Source organism: Sciurus vulgaris (genome assembly GCF_902686455.1).
Source record: "Sciurus vulgaris genome assembly, chromosome: 2".
In the NCBI taxonomy this organism is placed as follows: domain Eukaryota; kingdom Metazoa; phylum Chordata; class Mammalia; order Rodentia; family Sciuridae; genus Sciurus; species Sciurus vulgaris.
Genome location: NC_136462.1, coordinates 170,340,766 through 170,358,158, shown reverse-complemented (window position 1 = coordinate 170,358,158; position 17,393 = coordinate 170,340,766). Strand labels below are relative to the sequence as shown.

At 38.2% G+C, this 17,393-nt stretch overlaps 1 protein-coding gene and 1 long non-coding RNA gene across 4 annotated transcripts in view; one reads left to right on the top strand and one right to left on the bottom strand.

The window, feature by feature from the left end:
• LOC306655128 overlaps positions 1-17,393 on the bottom strand; it is a 554,397-nt gene that overhangs the window by 123,873 nt on the left and 413,131 nt on the right. The window lies entirely within an intron of this gene.
• The window catches only part of PLCB1 (phospholipase C beta 1), a 722,251-nt gene that overhangs the window by 354,503 nt on the left and 350,355 nt on the right, over positions 1-17,393 (top strand). The window lies entirely within an intron of this gene.

The following is a 17,393-nucleotide window of genomic DNA, read 5'->3' as shown; positions in this document are numbered from 1 at the left end:
GGGTCATCAGGGGTGCTTAGACTAGGCAGCTTGGCTGGAGTGGCTTTGCTCTACATGTATGACATGCACCTCCTCTAAGCCCATGTTCTCCCTTGTCAATGGCCTATTTGAAGCCTCCATTGATCACTTCTGCCAGTGTTACATTAGCCGAAAAGGAATCATACAGGTAAGACCAATCTCTACTCATTCTGCTCATGGTTAAGACCAAAACAAGTCACATGGCCAGTCTCAACATAAACGCAGCAGAGCAGGGTCACCTCCCATGCAAGTGAAAGCCAATCAGTAATCAATTCAGAATGACACTTGAATCTACCAAAGACTGATCCTCTTTATGCATGCAAATCCAAGTAATATCTAAAATCTGTGTTAGCTGTTTTCACAACATGCTAAAATAGTCACAACTTTATTTAGCTAAATTAGAAGCATTGAATTGCTTAGTCTCTTTTAGAATTCTAGGGTTGTATAGAAAAATGAGAAATTATGGTTCCAATATCCACTCTTAAGTATTTATTTTTCAACTTGATGCTGAATACTTCTAGTCACATATAAGGGTTTAAGTTCCAAAATCCTGGTAACTAAAGCCTTAGGCAAGATGGATATAGTGGTGTCATGATCACGGAGGCAAGGGCATCCACTCAACACCCCCCCCAAAAAAAATTATCAAAGCTTTCTTTATAACCTTTGTTATGGCTGTGAAGAAAAATTCACCATCCTTCCAGGCTTTGCAGTTCTTACAATATTAGCAGACAAATGGATAATCTCTTCATTACAAGATCTTAGGTCATAAGCACCAGTTGTACCTGTTCTAACAGGGAATGAATTCAACCATCTGACAGAAGAGAGGGTGCTGGAGTTGAATCTTGACAGATGAAGGGTAAAAAACAATCACTGGAGTAGAGGGTTTAGGCATTCTGAATAGAGATGACACCATGCTGCATTCAGAGAGCCACAAGCAATGGTAGAAGTGTTGCTTATGTCTGGTACCTTCTGTTCAATATCCCATGACTGAGGGTACTAAAGGTAAGCCTGGAGCCTCTTGAGTGAGATGCAAGAGAGAGCAAGACAAAATTTACTGAGATCATGAAACTAAAGCAGTATCTCTGAGAGGTGTGGTTTATAGTTGAAACAGGAATCAGTGCTGGGTTGATGATAAAACAGTCATCAGTCAGAGCCACTCAAGCCTGACAACCACTGAAAGTCTGTCCTCCTATGAGCAATGTTAGTCTGATTCAGGATGGATGGAAGGAAATGGAGACAGAGTCCAACAACCCCAAAGTAGCAGAAACAATTCCATCAGCTCCATTAACAGTCATGTTCTCTCCTGTCCTTCCTGGGAACAAAATAGTCTGCATTTCTCATCATTCCTTGTAAACAGGGACTTTAGTGTCTAAGTCCTGGTCAAGGGACTATGAGTAGAAATGGTTTAAGCCATTTGTAGTCCCAGTCTGATCACTGATGGATTGTAGAGGATTCCAACGTCAGGAGGAGAGCAGAGGGGAAAGATAGAAGGAGTTGAGGTCTCTGAATAACTTTGTGAAGAGGAAAACCAACTCCTTCTCAGCTCATTCAGACTATCAGGTGATACTGAAAATGAGCTTTAATTGTGACAATTCGATCTGGGAGTTGTTTCTTAGCATTATTAGTCTACACTGATCAATAAAACAAGAAATACCAAGTTCAGTTATCATTTTATTTCTCCCAGCTTTAGGAATATTACAGAGTTATGTATATAGGGATTTCTTATAGCTTCCAAAGGAGCCTTTCAGAGATGTGGGATGTAGGATAGGACTGCAGAGAGAAAACCCAAGTGGAGAGAAAATGGCAGGTGGAGACTGAGGGTCATAAGGTGGCACCTACACTCTGCAAAGGAAGTAGTTAATGCTCCTCATGTGGTTCTTGTTCAGAACCTTGCAGTTTCATTATTCATTAGTTTGTACACATATTTATTCATTCAGTACTTACTGGGTATCTACTGCAACATGTCAACATGCCAGCAAGAGACCTGCTGCAGTTGCAAAGTGAGCAGAAGCAGACACAAGCTCTTGCCTTGTTGGCATCTTAGAGTTTGGAGAGTAAGAAAGATATTATAACTGTGGTGAATACTGCAAAGGAGGAATAGAGAAGTGTAAGTGCACTTAGTATGGAGGGAGAAAAAGATAAGGGGAAGCTTTTCTAAGGAAGAGATGTTCAGCTCAGATCTGAAAGAAGAGTGAAAGTAAACTAGATAATTTCCTCCATTCTGTATAATTACATAGTGATTTATTTACTAGGGTAGACACATTAAGAGCTATGTACAGAACTTTACAATCCCACCCCAGAAACAATCATCAAATGATAAGCAAATATTTCTGTTTATGTCTTGCTTTCCCCCCACCAAATCCTCACATGAACATTAATTTTACATGGCTAAACACTCATCTAGTTGAATAATACTAAGAAAATATTAGGACATCATTTAGTAAATTCTGAAGAAAACTTATCTTTGAAATTTCTGACTTTTTCTTACATTTAATTAATGTTTAATCTGATATATTATTGGAGATGCATGATCCATAATGTCTAAAAATAAGTGCTATTTGGTCAGAACCAGTATTTGATGTATCTTTGTACAATAACTCATTCTGATTTAGTCTGTTTAATATAGTCTCCTTTTTAAAGCATTAATGCTTCAGAGTCCATGTTTAGTCAAGAAAGAATTGCATTTTCTCAAATCTGGCACTCGCAGAAAAAAAGCTATTTAGAAATCACACTTAAGTGATAGTGATAAGAAAAGTCCCTTTAGGGGCCATTAGCACTTTACCTGTAGAAAAACTGTTGGTAGTTCTCAACTTTTTAACTCTACAGAGGCAAAACTGTTGAAAAGTCCATGGTGAAACTAAGATTTGGTGAAGCAGTTTATTCTGGAATCTCATTTTAGGAATTTCAGAATATCCTGTTGGTTAATTAATTAAAGGTTAGCATCATTATTGCCATTGCCACCATAATCAATAAAGACTGGAGTTTGGATAAACCATATAAATCATATATAATAAACTATTATCTAACTTTTCTCCTAGTTACCCAGATCCAAATTTTTTTCATGTGTTAACCTCTTCTGTAAGGTTGGATCCAAGGTCCAAGTAAGAACCTACACACATTTTCCTAATAATACTTTATTAAGGAACAATCTAACTTCAGTAAAATACATAAATGTTAAATGTAAAAACATTTGACAAATATGTAAACTCATTTAACAATCATCCAGATGAAGATATGAAAATTATTATCCCAAGAAGTTCATTTCAGCCCTATTGTAGCTAAAGGCCCCATTCCCAAAGGCATTTACTCTCTAATTTCTATGATTACACATAACTTCTTTCTCAGACTTCCTATCACTAGAATCATACAGTAGATAGTCTTTGGTGTCTGGCTTTGTTTCATTCAAAATCCATGCATTTTTAATGATTTCTGGAGTACTGAAGATGGCCTAGGACTTCTGTCACTATTGTATGAATATACAGCTACATCTACTTAAACAGTGTCAGGATTAAAGTAAAACTTGTTAACCTGAAACTTTCTGATTACAACAAGATGCTGCTCTCTGCAGGAACTATGTGAAGTCAGCTACAGAATTCCTAAGAAAATTGGCCTTAGGCAAATTAAAAATAGAAATAAAATTGCAGGCAATGGAAGATATATCCAACCTTATAAATAAGTTCATCTTAACTACTTTTCAAGTGTAAAAGGAAAAACCTAATTATAAATTATTCTCTTCCATTTATTGAGACTGCTCCCTGAAGGGCCAGTTCTGGGTGATTCTTCATTAAACTTGTACTGTTCTTGAATTTCAAAAATTCATTTTTTTCATAATTTTGTTAATCTAGTAGGCTCTCCTCATTTGTAAAAATTAGTAAGGTGTCAATTAATTTGTGGAATTTGGGGTATTCACCTTAAGACTTATGAAAAAGAAGAAAGAAAAAAAGTAAAAGTACTGAGGGTCCACTATGGGTTGATGGTTCAGGATACTTTCTTTTATATTAATAAATTATATGCTTCAATGAATTGTGGTCCATAGAATCAAGTACATCCAGTACAGTACTACACCAATTCAAATGCATTTGTACTTAAGCATGAACCACATTGTGAAAGTTCACTTCTTTTTTTTTTTTTTTATTGTAAACAAATGGGATACATGTTGTTTCTCTGTTTGTACATGGCGTAAAGGCATACCATTTGTGTAATCATAAATTTACATAGGGTAATGTTGTTTTATTCATTCTGTTATTTTTTCCCTTCCCCCCACCCCTCCCACCCCTCTTTACCCTCTATACAGTACTTGCTTCCTCCATACTTGCCCCCCTCCCTAACCCTAACTCTAACCCTAACACTAACCCTTCCCTCCCCCCCATTATGTGTCATCCTCCACTTATTAACGATATCATTCGTCCTTTGGCTTTTTGAGATTGGCTTATCTCACTTAGCATGATATTCTCCAATTTCATCCATTTGCCTGCAAATGCCATAATTTTATCATTCTTTATGGCTGAGTAATATTCCATTGTATATATATACCACAGTTTCTTTATCCACACATCAACTGAAGGGCATCTAGGTTGGTTCCACAGTCTGGCTATTGTGAATTGAGCAGCTATGAACATTGATGTGGCTGTATCTCTGTAGTATGCTGATTTTAAGTCCTTTGAGTATAGGCCAAGGAGTGGGATAGCTGGGTCAAATGGAGGGTCCATTCCAAGTTTTCTAAGGAATCTCCACACTGCTTTCCAGAGTGGCTGCACTAATTTGCAGCCCCACCAGCAATGTATGAGTGTACCTTTCTCCCCACATCCTCGCCAACACCTGTTGTTGCTCGTATTCTTGATAATCACCATTCTAATTGGGGTGAGATGGAATCTTAGGGTGGTTTTGATTTGCATTTCTCTTATTACTAGAGATGTTGAACATTTTTTCATATATCTGTTGATTGCTTGTACATCTTCTTCTGTGAATTGTCTGTTCATTTCCTTAGCCCATTTGCTGATTGGATTATTTGTATTCTTGGTGTAGAGTTTTTGAGTTCTTTATAGATTCTGGAAATTAGCGCTCTATCTGAAGAATGAGTGGCAAAGATATTCTCCCACTCTGTAGGCTCTCTCTTCACATTACTGAGAGTTTCCTTTGCTGAGAGAAAGCTTTTTAGTTTGACTCTAACCCAGTGGTTGATTCTAGCTTTTATTTCTTGTGCTATGGGAGTCCTGTTAAGGAAGTCTGATCCTAAGCCAACAAGTTGAAGGTTTGGACCTACTTTTGCTTCTATAAGATGTAGGGTCTCTGGTCTGATTCCAAGGTTCCTGATCCATTTTGAGTTGAGTTTTGTGCAGGGTGAGAGATAGGGATTTACTTTCATTCTGTTGCATATGGATTTCCAATTCTCCCAGCACCATTTGTTGAAGAGGCTATCTTTTCTCCATTGCATATTTTTGGCCCCTTTGTCTAGTATGAGAAAATTGTATTTATTTGGGTTTGTGTCCGTGTCCTCTATTCTGTACCATTGATCTACCTTTCTATTTTGGTACCAATACCATGCCGTTTTTGTTACTATTGCTTTGTAGTAGAGTTGAAGATCTGGTATTGCAATACCCCCTGTTTCACTCTTCCTGCTAAGGATTGCTTTAGCTATTCTGGGTTTCTTATTCTTCCAGATGAATTTCATAATTGCTTGCTCTATTTCTGTAAGGTACGTCATTGGGATTTTAATTGGAATTGCATTGAATTTGTATAGCACTTTAGGTAGTATGGCCATTTTGACAATATTAATTCTTCCTATCCAAGAACATGGAAGATCTTTCCATCTTCTAAGGTGTTCTTTAATTTCTTTCTTTAGTGTTGTATAGTTCTCATTGTAGAGGTCTTTCACCTCTTTTGTGAGATTGATTCCCAAGTATTTTATTTTTTTCGAGGCTATTTTGAATGGGGTAGTTTTCCTAATTTCTCTTTCTGAAGATTCATCACTTATGTATAAAAATGCGTTGGATTTATGGGCATTGATCTTGTAACCTGCTACTTTACTAAATTCACTTATGAGTTCTAAGAGTTTTCTGGTGGAATTTCCAGGTTCCTCTAAATATATAATCATGTCATCAGCGAACAGGGATAGTTTGAGTTCTTCTTTTCCAATTCGTATCCCTTTAATTTCTTTGGTTTGTCTAATTGCTCTGGCCAGAGTCTCAAGAACAATGTTGAATAGAAGTGGTGAAAGAGGGCATCCCTGCCTTGTTCCCGTTTTTAGGGGGAATGCTTTCAGTTTTTCACCATTTAGAATGATATTAGCCATGGGCTTAGCATAAATGGCCTTTACAATGTTAAGGAATGTTCCCACTATCCCTATTTTTTCTAGTGTTTTGAGCATGAAGGGGTGCTGTATTTTATCAAATGCTTTTTCTGCATCTATTGAAATAATCATGTGATTCTTGACTTTAAGTCTATTAATATGGTGAATTACGTTTATTGATTTCCTGATGTTGAACCAACCTTGCGTTTCTGGGATGAAACCCACTTGATCATGGTGCACTATCTTTTTAATATGTTTTTGTATGTGATTTGCTAAAATTTTGTTGAGAATTTTTGCGTCGATGTTCATTAAGGATATTGGTCTGAAATTTTCTTTCCTTGATGAGTCTCTGTCTGATTTAGGTATCAGTGTGATATTGGCTTCATAGAATGAGTTTGGGAGGGTTCCCTCCTCTTCTATTTTATGGAATACTTTGAGAAGTATTGGAATGAGCTCTTCTTTAAAGGTTTTGTAGAACTCAGCTAAGAACCCATCTGGTCCCGGACTTTTCTTTGTTGGTAGGTTTTTGATGACTTCTTCTATTTCAGTACTTGAAATTGGTCTATTTAAATTGTTTATGTCCTCCTCGTTCAGTTTAGGCAATTCATATGTCTCTAGAAACCTGTTGATGTCTTTGAAATTTTCTATTTTGTTGGAGTATAGATTTTCAAAATAGCTTCTAATTATGTTTTGTATTTCAATCCTGTCTGTTGTGATATTTCCTTGTTCATTCTGAATTTTAGTGATTTGGGTTTTCTCTCGTCTTCTCTTTGTTAGTGTGGCTAAAGGTTTATCAATTTTGTTTATTTTTTCGAAGAACCAACTATTTATTTTGTCAATTTTTTGTATTGTTTCTTTTGTTTCAATTTTGTTGATTTCAGCTCTGTTTAACTATTTCCTGTCTTCTACTACTTTTGGTGCTGTTCTGTTCTTCTTTTTCTAGGGCTTTGATCTGTAGTGTTAGGTCGTTTATTTGTTGAGTTTTACTTCTTTTATTAAATGCGCTCCATGAAATAAATTTCCCTCTAAGTACTGCTTTCATAGTGTCCCAGAGATTTTGATATGATGTTTCTTTGTTCTCATTTACCTCCAAGAATTTTTTAATTTCCTTCGTAATATCTTCTGTTATCCATTCATCATATAATAGCATATTGTTTAATCTCCAGGTGTTGGAATAGTTTCTGTGTTTTACTCTTTCATTTATTTCTAACTTCAATCCATTATGATCTGATAGAATACATGCTAGTGTCTCTATCTTCTTGTATTTGCTAACATTAGCTTTGTGGCATAATATATGGTCTATTTTAGAGAAGGATCCATGTGCTGCTGAGAAGAAAGTGTATTCGCTCTTGGTTGGATGGTATATTCTATAAATGTCCGTTAAGTCTAAATTATTGATTGTGTTATTGAGATCCATGGTTTCTTTGTTCAATTTTTGTCTGGAACATCTGTCCAGTGGTGAGAGAGGCATGTTAAAATCACCTAGTATTATTGTGTTATGGTCTATTTGGTTTCTGAAATTGAGAAGGATTTGTTTGACATACATGGATGAGCCACTGTTTGGGGCATAGATGTTTATGATTGTTATATCTTGCTGATTTATGCTTCCCTTAAGAAGTATGAAATGTCCTTCTTTATCCCTTCTGACTAACTTTGGCTTGAAGTCCACATTATTGGAAATGAGGATGGATACTCCAGCTTTTTTGCTGAGTCCATGTGCATGGTATGTTTTTCCCCATCCTTTCACCTTTAGTCTATGGGTATCTTTTTCTATGAGGTGAGTCTCTTGCAGGCAACATATTGTTGGATCTTTCTTTTTAATCCAGTCTGCCAGTCTATGTCTTTTGATTGATGAATTCAGGCCATTAACATTCAGGGTTATTATAGAGAAATGATTTGGTTTCCCGGTCATTTGGTTCATTTTTAATATTTTGTTTATTTATTTGTTTGACACAACTTGTTTCCTCCTTTATTTGACAATTCCTTTAGGATAATTCCTCCCTTTGCTGATTTGCTTCTTTGTTTTTCATCTCTTCCTCATGGAATATTTTGCTGAGAATGTTCTGTAATGCTGGCTTTCTTTTTGTAAATTCTTTTAGCTTTTGTTTATCATGGAAGGATTTTATTTCATCGTCAAATTTGAAGGTAAGTTTTGCTGGGTATAAGATTCTTGGTTGGCATCCATTTTCTTTCAGGGCTTGAAAAATGTTGTTCCAGGCCCTTCTAGCTTTTAGGGTCTGGATTGAAAAGTCTGCTGATATCTGTATTGGTTTCCCCCTGAATGTAATTTGGTTCTTTTCTCTCACAGCCTTTAAAATTCTGTCTTTATTTTGTATTTTAGGTATTTTCATTATAATGTGCCTTGGGTGGGTCTGCTGTAATTTTGTGTATTTGGAGTCCTATAAGCCTCTTGAACTTGATTTTCCATTTCATTCTTCAGATTTGGGAAATTTTCTGATATTATTTCATTGAATAAATTGTTCATTCCTTTGGCTTGTTTCTCTAGACCTTCCTCAATCCCGATAATTCTTAAATTTGGCCTTTTCATGATATCCCATAGTTCTTGTAGATTCTGTTCATGATTTCTTACCATCTTCTCTGTTTGTTCAACTTTGTTTTCAAGGTTAAATATTTTGTCTTCAATGTCTGAGGTTCTGTCTTCCAGGTGTTCTATCCTATTGGATATGCTTTCTATGGAGTTCTTAATTTGGTTTATTGTTTCCTTCATGTCAAGGATTTCTGTTTGGTTTTTTTTCAATATCTCTAACTCTTTATTGAAATGATCTTTTGTTTCCTGTATTTGCTCTTTTAACTGTCAATTGGTGCAATCATTCAATGCTTGCATTTGCTCTTTCATCTCATCATTTGCTTCTCTGATCATTTTAATTATGTACATTCTGAACTCCTTTTCTGTCATTTCTTCTGCCATGCTGTCATTGGGTTTTATTGATGTAACATCTAGATTTGTTTGCAGCATTTTCTTTCCTTGTTTTCTCATATTGTTCAGGTATCAGTGGACCCCTGAGATATTGCAGATTTCCTCTATTGACTTACAATGTCCCTGAAGATTTCTATATATATACCCCCTTAGCCTTCAGTAGGCTGAAGTCTTGGAGGAAGTTGATAATGCAGTGCTCCACAAGGAAGCTGCCTCTCTAGGAGTGGTGTCCTTCAGGTGGGGTATAATCCCTGCTAGTGGGCAGAGGTGCCTCCACTTGTTGACCAATGGTCATCCAAAGGGGACCTAGGCTGCAGGCTGAGGCAAGGCCTGTTTGGGCCTGAGTCTCTGGTTTTACCGTCCTTGTGGGGAAACCTCACCCAGCAGGGAAGACTCACCCGGTGGGGAGGTCTCGCTGGTCAGTTCCCTCCTAGAGGTTCCCCTCAATTTACAGCTACCACCTGAGCTGGGCTGCCTTCCTCTGCAAAGTTCCCAGGGGCCCGGCCCTGCCTCCTGGGCCTGGGAGCCTCACCCTTCGCAGATGAATCTCCTTAGGCTGCCCCTCCTCAGAGAATCTGCCCGCAGGCCTGGACCCTTCGCTCCACCCTTAGCCTGTCTCTGTGCGGCTCTGTCCACCCAGAAGCCTCCTAGATCCTGGGACCCTGCTCTGCACCTAATCGCGTGGCTATGTGGCCCCTCCTCTGAGCAGCCACCTGGGACCCCGTACAATCGCTCTGAGTCCCAGAGAACCGCCATAGGCCTCTTCCTCCAGACAGCCGCCCAGTATTCTGGTGTGGTCACTAGGAGTCCAAGAAACTCACTCCGTGCCTCCTCCTCCCACCAACCACCCGTAGCCCTGGGCAATCACTCACTCTGAGTCGAAGTGACCCTCCCCGTTCCTCCTCCTTCTCCAGATAACCCCCCGGGTGTTCATGAGCGGTTGCTCTGAGTGGCTCTGAATCCACGTGACCTGCTGCACGGGTCCTCTGGGCAACCGCCCGGAGCTCTGGTGCGGCCACTCAAGACCAAGCGACCCACCACGCTCCTCCTCCAGGCAGCCCCCCTGTGTTCAGGCGCTGTCACTTTAAGTCCAAAGAACTCACCACTCGCCTTCTCCTCTGAGCAGCCGCCTGGAGCACTAGTGCAGTCACTATGAGTCCAAAGGACCCGCCGCGCTCCTCCTCCTCCTCCTCCTCCTACTCCTCTGGGCAGGCCCCGGGGTTCAGAAGTGGTCTGAGTTCAAACAGCTCGCCACGCAGCCCCTTCTCTGGCAACCGCCTGTAGCTCTGGTGTAGTCACCCCGAATCCAAGCGGCCGCTCTCCTCTTCCTCCTCCTCGTCCTCAGGGCAGGCCCCGGGGTTCTGAGTCCACACCTCCCCTGGGCTCTCCTCGCCACTCCTCCCCTGGGCAGCCGCCGGAGCGCAAGTGGTTGCTCCGAGTCCCAGCGCTGTGCCGAGCGGCCTCCTTTTCGGCGCTCCCAGTTGTCCAAGTTCACTGCTCCAGCGGGGGGAGGGGTGTCTCGCCGGCAGCTCTACTTCACAAAGTTCCCTGCGTTCTGGGACCACCGTCCCATCCGGGACGCCTTCCCTACCGGTAAGAGTCACCCGGCTGCTTTGAGTTGGTCCCAAGTGTCTCAATACCTCCTCTTTTGAATCCTGAGTCCTGGAGCAACATGAAATGCAGCCACCCTCTAGGCCGCCATCTTGAAACCCGAAAGTTCACTTCTAACTAATATTTTACCACTGAAACTTAGATACATAAAGACTGTGTGCTTTTACGGAATAGTCCATGTAAGCTTGTTATGTCTCTAATATGCCTTGTTTAGTTAATTTTAAAAGTCATTGATAGTAAAAGGCCCCTCTATTTGTGTTGCAAACAATAATGGAGAAAGGCTGCTAAATATTAAGGTATGAAACATTATTCTTATCTCTGAGATGTTAAAAAGTGAAAGGAAGCATAGTAGAGTGAAGCAGACTTTATTACCTCATGTACATATGACTGCATGACTGATGTGATCCTACACTATGTATAATCAGAAAAATGAGAAATTATACTCCATTTATGTATGATTTATCAAAATGCATAAATGTATTCTATTGGCATGTATAACTAATTAGAACAATTTTTTAAAATGCATTCATAAAGAAGGATGTGTCTTAAAATGAATGAAATCAGTGCTTGTGTAGAACTGGGAATCCTGGCTATCAGGAATATGACTGAGAATCGATCATTCAGAAGAGGAGAAGCAGCAAGGGCTCAGAACACTTAATATATTCAATCAAAGTCTTTTCCAACAAATTTAGGAAAACAAGATGCTCAAAGACTGAGCTGGCCTGGACCAAAACTGACAATCAAAAGGAACGGGAAACCCATAAATACCTTAAAGAAAGGGTGACATTTTGCTTCGGCCACACAGAAACCAAATTGAATCCAGGAGTACAAAATATACCCCTTTTTTTAATCTTAACAAGGATGTTCTCAATTGTAGCAGATGTGATTGGTGTCCTGCCTAGATCGCCAACTGCTGCCGGTACTGGTACTAAGGTTCCAACCTGAAGATACTTCTGGGAGATTGTCCTTGAGAAATAGGAGTCACTGCTCCCATATGGTAGGGAAAAATTTATATAAGCAAAGAATCTTTGATCTGTCGATACAGAACACAAGACCCTTTGTCTCAATGTGATCTAAACCATGAAAAAAGGTAAAAAATGTCCTCCTATGTACATTATTCCACACACATGAATATAATTAAGATAGGAATATGAAATGAAGGCTTATGTTTGTTTGATATCTATTTATTTATTTATTTGTTTATTCATTTATTTTTGTTGATACAGGGATTTGAACCCAGGACTGCTTTACGCACTGAGCTACATTCCTAGTCTTTTTTTTTTTTTTTTTTTTAATTTTGTGGCAGTCTCACTAAGTTGCTTGGCACTTTGTTCAGTTGCTGAGGCTTGCCACTAACTTGCAGTCCTCCTGCCTCAGCCTCCTGAGTTGCTGGGATTACAGGGTTACACCATCATGCCTGGCTTATACTCACTGAGGCAAGAAATTTAGGGGAGGCCTCTGCATATCCAATGAAGATATCTCAAATCAAAGCCAATTATGTTGGCATTTTTAAACTGACTAAAATGTGTAGGCCAAGCTATCACATGGAATGTTGGCCACAGAGCATGGTTTGTGGTCCTCAAAGGAATAAGCAGTTGAGGATGAGATGACCTTAGAAGTCCTAACAATTTAGAGCTTTAAAGGTGCCATAATCCTTGGACAAAGTGGGTAGGTCTGATATCTCACTACAGTTCATTCACTCCCCATCTAAACTGTCTTTCATTTGTTATTTATAGAGTGCCTTCTCGGTGCCATTTACTAACTGAGGCACCAGGGATGGTGTGTGGAAGAGGAGAGAGAAGGCTTGAGAAGGCTTGAGAGAAGAAGCTTGAGTTTTAATGAGAATTCAAAAGAAAGATCAACAAGCCCTTGGAACAAAAATTAGTTTCAAGTGGAAATTTTGAAAATGATCCTGATCATATGGAAATGTGTGTATGCACATGCGCAGGTGTGTGTATGTGTGCACATGCGTGTGTGCGCGTGTGCACACACAGAAAGAAAGAAAAATAGGTCACCCTCAAAGGTGGGGAGAGGAAGGAAAAAGCCCACAACCAATGAACAAAGAGCATAGAATAATATGAGGGTTTGATTGAAAGTCTCAATTAAGTGTGAGTTGTAGCAAGTGGTGGGCCACAGAGATGGTATCAGTGTAACATCATTTGGATATTAAGCTATAGTTTTAAATTCACTGAAGGAGGACAAATTGAATTTACTGGGAGTCTAACATGTCAAGACTCCAGAACAATGTACAGTGGCCTTCAGAAGGAGATGCTTATACCTCCGTGTCTGTGGTGCCACCTGGAGCCTCAAGGCCTGAGAGGTGCCCCTTGAGACAGAGGAAGCAACCAAGAACTGCACCCCCAGAGGCCCACAGGTGGAGCATGCTTTAGGATGGAATCATCGGGGCAGTACTGGTACTCAGGATTCTACAATAATTAACTCATTAATAGTTGAATTACCTAACTAATTTTAAAACACCCCAAATCTCTCAACATGTATTTCAATACTTAGTGTCAGAGTTGAAAAATAAAAGTAACAGCAATAAAACAAAATTATAAGGAAAAAAAATCTCTATTCCTTTCAGTGCCTTATTTGAAAAGCCTTCATACCCAAAAAGCAAAAAAGTTATTATATTCATATATTACAATCGCAATGATAATATTCTACAAACTAATATTAGAGAATATACTTAGTGAAAGATAAATATTGAGATATTTATAAATATCTAAATAACTCCTACAATTCAGAAAATTTAATAAATTATGAGTAAAATGAAACTCTCTAGGGTTTATTTGAGGGGTTTTTTTGGTTTGTTTTTTTAATTCTCTCCCTGCAGAATACCTAAACCTGGGTCAATCTGGTATTTAATACTCCATTTTGTTCAGCCCTTATGGCTCTTGTTTCCCTCCTTAATTGCAAATCAGGATGAGACTAACATTTAAGTATGGTTTTGACTCTTCAAGGTCATGGTTGGCCAAGAGTATCTGTCAGGGTTTCTTTTCCCTTTTTTTAAAGCAGGTGGCTGTGATCTGATTAAATATTTATAAGTGCAATTAGGTACTTAAACAGAGTAGAAGTAAACCCAAGTGTCAAACTGCAGGGTCAACTAGATGATCTAAGGTGTTGGAATGTGAAAACTTTTCTTTGACCCTATTTATAAGCCAGAGTTAGTTTGTTTGGTCTAAGTCAGTGTTGCTTTCTAAGATTTATTCATCGAGGTTCAGAAGTCATCTAAAAATACTCTCTGAGTAATTCATGCTCTCTCCCATTTCTCCAGAGAGAGCTTCACTGTTTGTCCCCTGGGTTTGGGATACAGGAGAGGGAGACACTGTGCAATATTTTACTGCCAGGGTTAGGGACATCACAGCAGGTGCTTATTTATTTATTTATTTATATGTACTCATTATAATTAGTATCTAGCATTTATAAACATTTTCTAGGTTGGCCTTTTTTGCAGGTTGAAATGTCATAAATATTTGTCTTTATGGTAATATTCAAGTTAATGTGATTTTGGTGTTGATAAGGCCAAGTTCAGACAATAAGTCTCAATTAGGCTGCTTAGTTTCCCAGGCACCTTGGGGACTTGATAGGAACATGTAGAGAGGTGTGAGCACAGGTTAAATGTCCAGCCACTTGCTTTCAGATGAAAAAAATGTAAATGTAAAATATTAAAAGCAATCATGAATGGCAGCTTATATCCCTTCATTTGCTTTTTCAGAGCTTTCCAATATAATGAAACTGTTGACAATAACATTTACGTAAAGGGAGAAAAGTAACTCATTTTTCAATCTCAGATTGAAGGATGATAGATAGAGGAAAACAAATTCATTATAAAATAATACACACACACACATATATGTATATATGTGAATAAATATGTAAATGATAAAAGGAGCTAATTGCTGACCAATTACAATAGAAGTTTAACCTTGGCAGAAATTAATTCTATTTAATTATAATTAGTATCAAGCATTTATAAATATTTTCTAGATTTGCCTTTATAGGGGTTGATATGTCACAAATATTTGTCATTATGATAATATTCTAGATAATTTGGATTTTGGATATTGATAAGGCCAAGTTCAGGCAATCATTTTCAATTAGGCAGCTTAGTTTCACACTAAAAAACTCTAATGAAGGGACACCATTTACTCCAAACCTAATTGACCAACTCGTGCCTTTGGGCACAAAGAGATCTTGAAAAGCAGACCTCAGAGGGATCACTACACAGACACAGGGAAAATTGATTCCATTTTCACATGTCCCCAATAATCGGGTATTACTGTCAAATGGACAGTAGACCTTTAGAGGCAAACCACTTCTGTACTATCCATTAATAATACCTGAAGTGAAATTCAGAAAATGCCATCAAAAATGAACAAAGTGAACTTGTCATTTTGCATGGGGGCTAGAGTATGCAGTTTTCAGTCAGTAAGTGCCCCCATTAAGCTGTTAGGATATTTACTCAGTTCCTCATATTGGGATTGGGTAACTATTTCCACTAATTTTTTTCCTGAAGCATCAGTATGCTTACTTGAAACCTTGTGTTACTACAAATGGTCATCCCTAAAAAGCAAGCCAACATAGTGGTTAACTTTGGATTGAGATAATAACCAGCATAAGGTATATGGATGGCTTCAGGGACACCATAAATATTTTGTATTGAGATCTGGGTGGAGGTACCAAGCTGTGTTAAATTTGTAATGCTTTGTTGACTTATGATTTACACACATATGGTTCTACTTCTTTTATACTTTTTTGAAGTTTATGAAAGGAGTTTATTAAAACCATTGGATTCCTTTACTTTTTCCCATAGACCTGAAATTTTATACAAACACTGACTGGCTCTCTCATTTCCTTTTGGTGATGATGTTTCTTTGATGCATGTGTTTTTATCAAACGTATCTAATTTGATGTTTCTTTGAAACTGTTACTTTTTTCCTGGACTGTGTATCAGCAGTATAAAATCTAGTTGCAATTTCCATTGTATTAGATTATCTCATCTCTTCCTTCCATTTGGGATTTAAAAAGAATTTAGATTAAATGGTATCTGTGCTTCCAGCTGCCTTTGGCTGTAAATTCTGGCTTTTACTTACATTTTCATCATCCTTTGCTAGGCAGCAGACAACCCACTTGTCCTCCAATAGAATAAAATGTTCAGTGTAAGCACTGTCTTTACTCACAAGATACTTTTTGAACCCATGTGGTGTTTCCAGAATTGCCTGCTCCATTCATTACGTTCTATACAATTTTGTATTTTAATGTCTTGGGGTATTGATTGCATTTTAATGAAAAAATGGCCCCGATTAGCAGTAATACAGCCAGCTGTGGGCTGCAATGTTAATATACACCTACTGTTTCAATTTGCTGGGAAAGCTGATAATGATGGAAGAGCACAGTTGATTCCAAAAACCATGCCTGGCAATTACATCTGTCATCAAGTCAGCTCTTGACCCCTCATCTCTAGCAGTTTGCCTTCAGCTTTTATGAAAAAGAGAAAAGCAGGGCTAGTACAAGCATCTTCTGCTGCTCCTGTAGATTTTAGCTGGTGATTAAGCATTTGAAATCTAAAAGGACTAGTCTCCAGAAATATTTCAAGCTTGGGCAATGGTGTCAAACCCAACAAGATGATGAAACACATAGCAAGATAATGTGAGGCAGGGCTGGATAATGTCAGATAAAGCAGCCAGCAGCATGATGTCAGACACATCTGGGTATGAATTCTTCTTCAGCCATGGTAGTCTTGTGAGATTTGGCAAGGTAATTGCATCTCTCTCAGTCTGAGGTTTCTTATATGGGAACAGGTCTGTCTTATTGGGTTATTGAAGAGATTCAATGGGATGATGGATGTAAACACCTTAGGTCAAACCTGGTGTGCATTCCTGGTGGTCATTGTTTCTGATTACATGTGCTGCAGTTTATTTCCTTTACTATCAAAATTTAAGATTGGGCTGGAATAAAAGTTCTATTTTTGTCTTTCCAAACTTACACAAGAAAATACATAGGTATACACTGTATGATTGTGCTTACATGAAATTTAAATACAAATATAATCCTTGCACTAGTTCCCTTTGTGATGGAATCTGAAAGAGACATGGAGATTTCTGCATTTTGAAAATGTCCTAGTTCTTGATTTGGGCCATAACTGTTGAATTTGGTATGTGTAAAACTTCATTGAGATGACTATTTAAGATCTGTGCACATTACTCTGTTATAACTCATAAAAAAAAGACCTTAAAAACAGTAATTTTTTCTCAAATTTGATAAGGAGTTATAAACTAGTACAGACCTTTGTGAAATTGAGAAGTCATCATAATAAATAACCCAACCCTGAGTTTCTCAAGGAAACATTGCAATAGCAGAAATATTACAGTATCAGACAAATATATTTGCATGAAAGCATTCATTGCAGCATTTCATATAAAAAATATTGAAAACAATATAAATTAAATGTTGAATTATTACATAGTTGATAATGCATCAATTCCAGAATTATAATACCACTAAAAATAACTATGCAGAATGGTTTGGCCGTTT